Below are 11,075 nucleotides of genomic sequence, written 5' to 3'. Positions count from 1 at the left end.
AATTAGTGGGGCCACAATGTTCCAAAATATTATTTGTTGATTAACCGTGAGGAGGTGCTTAAAGCTAAATATACGCGGAGCAGGTAAGTGAATCGTGGTGCAGTTGGTAGCGCTATGGACAAGGATGATTTGTAGTCCCGGAAGTCCTGGGTTCGATACCCTGCAAGGGTCGACTTTAAATTTTTTTATTTATTTCATATTATGTTTTTTAATATACTTTTCGACAATTTAGCGTGAATGAAGTGTTCTGTATATAGAAATAACTAATTTTCCTTTATGAAATTGCGAAAAATAGCTAATAAACAGATAAATTTTGATAATTTTTTATTTAGTTATTTATTTTATCTAATGTTATTTTTTTTAATTTCTTTCTCAATATTTTTAAGAGAATAAGGTGTTTAAATTTATGAAAAGAATTATTTTTCTTTGTTAAAGAGCGAATAATGGCTGAAAAAAGACAAAAGTCGTATCAGAAGGCAAGCACACATCACACCCCGTTACTCCCTATAATATTAACCTATAAATTTCAAACTCGGCCTGAAATTAGAGTCTAATGTAACAAACAATTGAATTGAAGGAATTTTTTATAGACTAATTAGTGGGCCCACAATGTTCCAAAATATTATTTGTTGATTAACCGTGAGGAGGTGCTTAAAGCTAAATATTCGCGGAGCAGGTAAGTGAATCGTGGTGCAGTTGGTAGCGCTATGGACAAGGATGATTTGTAGTGCCGGAAGTCCTGGGTTCGATACCCTGCAAGGGTCGACTTTAAATTTTTTTATTTATTTCATATTATGTTTTTTAATATACTTTTCGACAATTTAGCGTGAATGAAGTGTTCTGTATATAGAAATAACTAATTTTCCTTTATGAAATTGCGAAAAATAGCTAATAAACAGATAAATTTTGATAATTTTTTATTTAGTTATTTATTTTATCTAATGTTATTTTTTTTAATTTCTTTCTCAATATTTTTAAGAGAATAAGGTGTTTAAATTTATGAAAAGAATTATTTTTCTTTGTTAAAGAGCGAATAATGGCTGAAAAAAGACAAAAGTCGTATCAGAAGGCAAGCACACATCACACCCCGTTACTCCCTATAATATTAACCTATAAATTTCAAACTCGGCCTGAAATTAGAGTCTAATGTAACAAACAATTGAATTGAAGGAATTTTTTATAGACTAATTAGTGGGCCCACAATGTTCCAAAATATTATTTGTTGATTAACCGTGAGGAGGTGCTTAAAGCTAAATATTCGCGGAGCAGGTAAGTGAATCGTGGTGCAGTTGGTAGCGCTATGGACAAGGATGATTTGTAGTCCCGGAAGTCCTGGGTTCGATACCCTGCAAGGGTCGACTTTAAATTTTTTTATTTATTTCATATTATGTTTTTTAATATACTTTTCGACAATTTAGCGTGAATGAAGTGTTCTGTATATAGAAATAACTATTTTTCCTTTATGAAATTGCGAATAATAGCTAATAAACAGATAAATTTTGATTATTTTTTATTTAGTTATTTATTTTATTTAATGTTATTTTTTTTAATTTCTTTCTCAATATTTTTAAGAGAATAAAGTGTTTTATATATGAAAAGAATTATTTTTCTTTGTTAAAGAGCGAATAATGGCTGAAAAAAGACAAAAGTCGTATCAGAAGGCACGCACACATCACACCCCGTTACTCCCTATAATATTAACCTATAAATTTCAAACTCGGCCTGAAATTAGAGTCTAATGTAACAAACAATTGTATTGAAGGAATTTTTTATAGACTAATTAGTGGGCCCACAATGTTCCAAAATATTATTTGTTGATTAACCGTGAGGAGGTGCTTAAAGCTAAATATTCGCGGAGCTGGTAAGTGAATCGTGGTGCAGTTGGTAGCGCTATGGACAAGGATGATTTGTAGTCCCGGAAGTCTTGGGTTCGATACCCTGCAAGGGTCGACTTTAAATTTTTTTATTTATTTCATATTATGCTTTTTAATATACTTTTCGACAATTTAGCGTGAATGAAGTGTTCTGTATATAGAAATAACTATTTTTCCTTTATGAAATTGCGAATAATAGCTAATAAACAGATAAATTTTGATTATTTTTTATTTAGTTATTTATTTTATTTAATGTTATTTTTTTTAATTTCTTTCTCAATATTTTTAAGAGAATAAAGTGTTTTATATATGAAAAGAATTATTTTTCTTTGTTAAAGAGCGAATAATGGCTGAAAAAAGACAAAAGTCGTATCAGAAGGCAAGCACACATCACACCCCGTTACTCCCTATAATATTAACCTATAAATTTCAAACTCGGCCTGAAATTAGAGTCTAATGTAACAAACAATTGAATTGAAGGAATTTTTTATAGACTAATTAGTGGGCCCACAATGTTCCAAAATATTATTTGTGTATTAACCGTGAGGAGGTGCCTAAAGCTAAATATTCGCGGAGCAGGTAAGTGAATCGTGGTGCAGTTGGTAGCGCTATGGACAAGGATGATTTGTAGTCCCGGAAGTCCTGGGTTCGATACCCTGCAAGGGTCGACTTTAAATTTTTTTATTTATTTCATATTATGTTTTTTAATATACTTTTCGACAATTTAGCGTGAATGAAGTGTTCTGTATATAGAAATAACTATTTTTCCTTTATGAAATTGCGAATAATAGCTAATAAACAGATAAATTTTGATTATTTTTTATTTAGTTATTTATTTTATTTAATGTTATTTTTTTTAATTTCTTTCTCAATATTTTTAAGAGAATAAAGTGTTTTATATATGAAAAGAATTATTTTTCTTTGTTAAAGAGCGAATAATGGCTGAAAAAAGACAAAAGTCGTATCAGAAGGCACGCACACATCACACCCCGTTACTCCCTATAATATTAACCTATAAATTTCAAACTCGGCCTGAAATTAGAGTCTAATGTAACAAACAATTGTATTGAAGGAATTTTTTATAGACTAATTAGTGGGCCCACAATGTTCCAAAATATTATTTGTTGATTAACCGTGAGGAGGTGCTTAAAGCTAAATATTCGCGGAGCAGGTAAGTGAATCGTGGTGCAGTTGGTAGCGCTATGGACAAGGATGATTTGTAGTCCCGGAAGTCTTGGGTTCGATACCCTGCAAGGGTCGACTTTAAATTTTTTTATTTATTTCATATTATGCTTTTTAATATACTTTTCGACAATTTAGCGTGAATGAAGTGTTCTGTATATAGAAATAACTATTTTTCCTTTATGAAATTGCGAATAATAGCTAATAAACAGATAAATTTTGATTATTTTTTATTTAGTTATTTATTTTATTTAATGTTATTTTTTTTAATTTCCTTCTCAATATTTTTAAGAGAATAAAGTGTTTTATATATGAAAAGAATTATTTTTCTTTGTTAAAGAGCGAATAATGGCTGAAAAAAGACAAAAGTCGTATAAGGAGGCACGCACACATCACACCCCGTTGCTCCCTATAATATTAACCTATAAATTTCAAACTCGGCCTGAAATTAGAGTCTAATGTAAAAAACAATTGTATTGAAGGAATTTTTTATAGACTAATTAGTGGGGCCACAATGTTCCAAAATATTATTTGTTGATTAACCGTGAGGAGGTGCTTAAAGCTAAATATACGCGGAGCAGGTAAGTGAATCGTGGTGCAGTTGGTAGCGCTATGGACAAGGATGATTTGTAGTCCCGGAAGTCCTGGGTTCGATACCCTGCAAGGGTCGACTTTAAATTTTTTTATTTATTTCATATTATGTTTTTTAATATACTTTTCGACAATTTAGCGTGAATGAAGTGTTCTGTATATAGAAATAACTATTTTTCCTTTATGAAATTGCGAAAAATAGCTAATAAACAGATAAATTTTGATAATTTTTTATTTAGTTATTTATTTTATCTAATGTTATTTTTTTTAATTTCTTTCTCAATATTTTTAAGAGAATAAGGTGTTTAAATTTATGAAAAGAATTATTTTTCTTTGTTAAAGAGCGAATAATGGCTGAAAAAAGACAAAAGTCGTATCAGAAGGCAAGCACACATCACACCCCGTTACTCCCTATAATATTAACCTATAAATTTCAAACTCGGCCTGAAATTAGAGTCTAATGTAACAAACAATTGAATTGAAGGAATTTTTTATAGACTAATTAGTGGGCCCACAATGTTCCAAAATATTATTTGTTGATTAACCGTGAGGAGGTGCTTAAAGCTAAATATTCGCGGAGCAGGTAAGTGAATCGTGGTGAAGTTGGTAGCGCTATGGACAAGGATGATTTGTAGTCCCGGAAGTCCTGGGTTCGATACCCTGCAAGGGTCGACTTTAAATTTTTTTATTTATTTCATATTATGTTTTTTAATATACTTTTCGACAATTTAGCGTGATTGAAGTGTTCTGTATATAGAAATAACTATTTTTCCTTTCTGAAATAGCGAATAATAGCTAATAAGCAGATAAATTTTGATTATTTTTTATTAAAGGAAACAAATAGTTTGGGGAGGAATTTAGACGAGAGAGTTTTTTTTTTTTTAAGTACATAAATAAAAGAAGCATTGTCATAATATGAGTAAGCAAAGTAGCACTATTTCGAAGAATCTAACGTGGAACTGGGAAGTTAGCAATTTTTTTGTGGGGAGATGGGGGCCTCTGGGTATCATCTCGTCTGCAGAGGATCAAAATTGTGATGGCGTGTCTTCGGATCATCCTCAGGGATGTTTCCCAGACCGTCACCAATAGCCCATTGTGCAGCTCTACTGCGACGTAAATGCGACTACACCAGGGCCGGATTAACCTATAGGCACGTGCCTAGGGCCAACGAAATTCAGGGGCCTGCGAAAAACTTGGGAGAAAAAAATTTAAAAAAAAAAAATCAAAGCGTAGTGGAATCTGAAAAAAAGTTTTGTTTTTCTGATTCCACTGTGTTTGATTTTTTTTTTCTTTTCACGATAAATTTCGCAACCAATAAATTCTTTTTATTCGTAAATTTCCGGGTTTTAATATTTATGCTAGTGCCTTTTTTAACTATCGTTTCGGTTATTCAAAATTGTTTTGATTTAGATTAATAAGTTTTCCTTTTATTTTATTGTTTCCCCCCCGTTTAATTAGTTAATTAGGTAATATTGCGTTATTTAATCATTGGTTTTGTTTATATAAGTTAATTTAGGAATTGTAATTATTTTTAAAAAATAAATATGAGAATTTTGTATTTTTTAAACTTGTTTTTCTTGTCTAAACTTGTAAATTTTTTATTCTTTTAAATGTTATATTTCTACCATTTTTTTTTTCTCTTTAAAGTTAGGAGTACCTATCTTTTTTCTCTTACTTTATGCATTACACTTGGTCGGTATTGCAGATAAAGTTCGATAAACAAATTCGTAAATTAAAATCCATATTAATAAAAGTGTAAAAAAAAATATGCAAGAAAATTTCAGCATATATTTTGAAAAGAGGAGAGGAGTGGGGGAAGGAAGGGAGGGCCCAAAAACGGCTATGCCTAGGGCCTACGAAAGGTATAATCCGGCTCTGGACTACACCCAAAAAATCTAAAAACGTCATAGAAAACAAGTAAGCTAAGAGCGTGAAAATACTTTCACACAATCTTTCGAAATTAATTCAAAGCCAACAATTTTTTTTTATTTGCAGCATTTGAATTTGCTTTTAGCATTGGTTGATATAATTACCAAAAGAGTATTTTTAAATCAAAAATTTGACTAAAATTAAAAAAGGTTTTTGAAACTTAACTAAATTGTAATAGCTCTGCTGATGTTGACCCGTGTTAAAGTTCTTGTGCTTGTCCTGCTGGATGTTTCTTGTGACTGCATTGTTGATCATGGATTTTTAATGCGCTAATAAATTTAATTTATGTGAATGTTCGTGAAATTATGTAAACATGTCATTTAAGCCCAGCAAAATTAGTTTTTAAGTAAAAGTGCTATTTTTTATTTTATCATTTCGGTTGTTTCAAGTAGCAGTTTAAATTATGCAGGGATATATTCGTAATCTGACCTGTGAAGCCAACTACATTTGCCAAGATCCAGGTTATCCAGGAAATACATCCAGAAATAAAAGTATATGCTGGGATGGCGCGTATATGGATATCATCAGATCGAAATAGTATTTCTATTTTTTCTTTATTTAGGTCGATAGTATTTTTAAGCTAGTTTTAGTTTAAATTTATTATAACTGTTTTCTTTTATTTTGAAGTTTTATTTGGGGGTAAATTACCGAATTGTGTAGGATATTATAAATGGTGTAAACCTATTTAGTGTGATCTTGGCAAACAATAATATACAATAATATAATACCTTAATTCTGGTGGCCAAGGGTGTGATAAATATGTATTATATTCTGTAACGATGTAAACAAGAAATTTACTCAATCCGGAAAGATAACAAAACTCAAATAATTCATTTGCTAATTTAAGACAGTGCTAAACATTCAAGGAACTAGCTCATTTGTTTATTTTTTTTTCTTGATAAATTTGTGTGTATTCTGTAATACTTAGCTTTGTTAATCTGAAATGTTCTGATGTTTTTAAACATTATTATTTCTCAGAATTCCAATTGCTATTTTTAATTGAAAGATAATCTATATTTCATTGTTCTGTAACTTTTATATTAAGATACTAAGAAAATGTTTATTCTAGACCTTAAAAAGGGCAGGGCACAAGAAGCTGGAAAGAGCCCCTAAAAAAGGGCTCACATCATAAAAAAGAGCATTATTTAAAAATATTTACTTTATTTTTAGGACACCCAAAATATAAAAAGTTTTTAATTTTATCACTAAAAAATTTTTTTGTTGTTGAGGTAATTAGTTTAAAATAATTCCCTTAATTCAATTGGTACATTCTATATGTTGATTTTAAAGTGAGCGTAATTATGAAATTTTGAAGCGCATGATAAAATATCTATATGGTTCGAGAGTTGGTGCGAAATTTACATTTTTGTAAAATCCTAATATTGTTTTTCTTTTCATGTTGCTTATTTATACACTATTATACTATGCTTATTTATAAACTTAATTTAAAATATATTTTTCCTTCCTATCTAGATGATGAAAATCAGATTTTTTTTCTTTTCATGTTTATAATTATGCTTATTCATGCATTCAATTGAAAATATTTCTTCTTTCTTATCTAGAAGATGAAAATGTTGGACATCCTTTTTGGAAGATTGTAAGCATGAAAAAAATTGATGGTGGTATCCTTGGTTGTCAAAAACAAGAAGCTATCAGCTGATATAATGGTTAGTCAGTAATTAACAATAAATTTAATTTTTACATTCATTTTGGTGTACTTACCCATTGCAAGAGTAAATACCCTACCCACTGGATTTATTGTATTTTAGTTTTTATTTGAGAGTGACTATGGTTTAATCATCCTGAAGTTCACAGTTTGATTCATAATTCCCAATGTTTCTCAGCTCAGAAATATATTTTTAAAATATAAAGGAACGCTTAAGGAAAACTCAACATACATATATTTACATACTGATATAAATATATGTCACATAACACCTCCTAAAAAGTGCATCCACCACCCTCCAAAATATTCCTTGTCCATCCCTGACTTCCATAATTCTATAAACAAACATTGAAGAAAAACTTATCTTTAAAAACTCATTCAATTTTTAATATTGTCCATTACAATGTGTATTTTTATTACAAATCACGAAAGAGTTTAATTTAAAGACATATTTAATTAAAATTTAATGTTGTAAATTTAATTAAAAACTCAGAGCAATATTAATAATCAATATTTCACATAAAACTGAAAATTAAATACAAGATCTTAATACATTTAACTCAGTCAAATTTGTCAACCTCTTGTTTAATTGTCTAAATTATCTTGTATTTTAAAGATTTGTTTTTCTCATACTTGACAAAATAATTCACTAATATAAAAATTAAATTGTTCACTTTAATATTTTTTGAAAAAATGATTCTTTTTTTAAAAAATTTCATTAAAATATCAACTGATTTTAAAATTACATTAAAAAAAGCATTTATTTTAAATAAAATAGTTATATATATATTTTTTTTTTTTTTTTACAAAAACTTACAAAAGAAATTTCCAGTTTTAGTTTAGTCATTTAATATAAATATTAAATTTATGGAATTAATAGAAATGAACACAGTTAAGAAATTTTAAACTCATCCCTTATGCATATAAATTTCTTCTATTTTATCCAGTTAATGCCATTGTCTTCGAAAAAAATGATTTTTTCTTGAAAAGCGCTCAATTTTCACATAAATCACTTAACATAAAGTCTACTTTGTGATACTGCACAATACCTTTTAACATTGCTTTTTATTGTGACAATTTAGCTCCTCTGCTTGGTATTTATAGTTTTTTGAAATATTTTTCCTGGAATTGATATTCTTTAGTGTTCATTTTTTGAAATTAAAAATGTTATGTTATTGCCAGAACTATAAGCAAGGCAAATGATGGTTATATATTTTAAAAGTGACGAAAAGTTTTAAAAGCCTTGATTTAGGGTACTACCCCAAGGCAGAGGTAAATACCCATTTATAAATACCATACTTACTGGCTATTTATCTGACCACATCTATACCCATGCAGTGTTTGGCTAAATTTGAATTGATAAAACTCTTAATAAATATAAAGTAATGACTATAAAATATGTAAACTTGTAATTGCTGCAATTTTTGTAGTCTTTATCAAATTTTCTTATTTATCTTCCTCCTCAGTGACGATACATATTATATAAAAAACTATTTTAAGTTTGAAATTGTTTTTTGTTTATAAAAATAAATAATTATAATAAAGTTTGCATAAAACACTGAAAAGTTAAAAATTTTATACCTTATTATTTTGAACTTTTTTTTAAAATTTTTTTCATGCAACAAATTTGTCGTAAAAAATTTTAAGCAGAGGAACTTTTTTTAGAGGAAAGAAGAGGAATTAGGTGATTGAATGTGCCTAAAAGTTTAGCTTTTAGGCTCATTCAATGACCTAATTATTCTTTAGTTTAATGAGAACAATCACAAATTTATCTTTAAAATGATAAAAATAGAAAGTTAGAGCAAGGTTTATGTGTCATGTAAACTAAAAAAGTAAATTAATGTTATTAGTTTTACCCATGCTATTTTCTCTTTGCTTAATCAGATGAAAGTATACTGCAAAATAAAAATCTGCAATATCTTTTTTGGTAGAATATAGATTTTAAAAATAATTGATTATTCTAAAATTCTCAATAATTCCCATTAAACTTTGTTCAGCAGTTTAAGCTTCTAAAAATGTTTTGAAGAACCTAATTTTATTATTGATTTTCTGAAAAATGTATTTTCTCCTACAGAATTTAAAAGAATAAGTTTTATTTGGCTAACGAAATAGCAGGGTCTAATACTAATTCTTATTGTCGGCATTGCAACAGATTTGTGTCTTAAAATATTTGTACAAATATTTTAAAAGCAAAATACGCAAATTCGAAATTGAAAAAGTCATTATAATGATCTATTATATAGCTATTATAAAATTATAAAGTTTCTAAAAAACCTCAAAATTTAGATTTTTTGTCTTCTATATTTTTATATATTTCTTTTTATTCTTCACAACAAAATCCTTCTTAAATTAAATAAATTTCTTATTTAATAACAAATCCTTTTAGTTAGTTTACTTTGACTTATATAGTGACTTATTCATTTGAATTTTGTTTATTAATATGAATTTGAAACAAATGAGATTTTTTTAAAAAAAAGAATCACTTCTGACTCGTGTCTATATAAATAGGAAATATATTGTATTACAGAGTTCTCCCTACGAATAAAATAGGGTTGGGCGCTTCCTCTCTGAAAAAAGCTTTTTGAGTTTTGAAACGAACTCACATTAAAAATTAAAATTGGTAATATTATGTTATAAGTGAATTTTATCCACGACAATTTTTAAATTACCTCATACTATCATAAATTGTCTCATACTATCTTTTAAGTATATTTCAAAGGTAATTCTCTCTCATTATCAAAATCTGAGAAGAGATTGTTGTTAATGAAAATAATTAAAGGTATGCTAACAAACAAACTCTGTGCATATTTTTTTTTCAATTAAAAGTAAACTAACAAAAAATGATTAATTGATAAGCAGCTTGATAGCGTTTTTTAATAATTTTAACTAAAAATTATAAGAAAATAAACTTTAAAATGTGCATTTTTTGAAAAAAAAAATATTTAGAAATTAGTTTTAAAATTACTTAAAAAAATTATTAATATGCTCCTCCCCGACCTCCCCCTAAAAAGATACTTCTATTATAGAATGTTAACCAGTTGAGAATAGTCCAAACAGAGTAAATGTTTGTAAAAGTCTTGGCGAGCAAAAAACAAGGGGCGCGCTCAAATGATCAGAAAGTCGGGTCCACAATCGTGGTTGCCGGGAGAAAAGTGTTGCACCAAGCAGACTCCTCAATTCTGCTTTTACCATGTAAAGTCTATGGCGGGCTTGTCATACTTTGAATCGATTTTTCTTGTTCAAGAATCGGAGTGATCAATTAAAAAAAAATACTAATAATTTTTTCAATCTTTCCTATCCACGAAAATGTAGGTTAATTTTTTTAATCTTTATTACTTTTTGTAATATTGCCTTTGAAACACAAGTCACTTTCTACCTTTGAGTAAGGGAGGAAGGCAACTTCCACCCCCAAGTTCACTAATCTTCTCGGTGGGAGGTCTTGCTCCCTTTTGAAAATCTTTTTCTCTCTCTGTCCTCCTGAAGAACTGATATGGGGAACGCTTCAAAAACCGATAGCTTTCTTTTTAGTTATAAGCTTGTAATTTATTATGAAAATTATATTTGCTGATAATTCGTTCATTCTATATACATTTTATTTATTTAGTAGTAATAATTTTCTTAGCTGCTGAATAAAGTGAGATTAATTAAAATCGAATAAAGGACGTAAAGATCTTCCAATATACTATAAAGCATCACAAAACTGCAGTTTTCCTTTTTTTTTTTTTAAATATATCGTACACTCATTTGTAGGTTTAAAAAAACATTTACATTAAAAAAATTTAAAAGGTTCCAATTTTTTCATTCCGTAAATAGTTTTAATTACTCCAATAGCT

General features: G+C 28.4%; 1 long non-coding RNA gene across 9 annotated transcripts in view; it reads left to right on the top strand.

Annotated features, from left to right (window-relative positions):
- Nucleotides 1–5,609: 5,609 nt before the first annotated feature.
- LOC147803250 (uncharacterized) overlaps nt 5,610–11,075 on the top strand; it is a 72,626-nt gene continuing 67,160 nt past the window's right edge. For 7 of the 9 annotated variants that reach the window (XR_015428954.1, XR_015428951.1, XR_015428947.1 and 4 more), the window contains exon 1: nt 5,929–7,243. This is a non-coding gene — a long non-coding RNA (uncharacterized LOC147803250). The other 2 variants (XR_015428950.1, XR_015428953.1) reach the window with 2 other exon arrangements.

The sequence above is a fragment of the Parasteatoda tepidariorum genome, chromosome 9 (assembly GCF_982258835.1).
Source record: "Parasteatoda tepidariorum strain Cologne lab strain chromosome 9, Ptep-v5.0, whole genome shotgun sequence".
NCBI classification, from domain to species: Eukaryota; Metazoa; Arthropoda; class Arachnida; order Araneae; family Theridiidae; genus Parasteatoda; species Parasteatoda tepidariorum.
The sequence above is the reverse complement of the archived record's forward strand: the minus strand, read 5'-3'. Positions and strand labels throughout refer to the sequence as shown.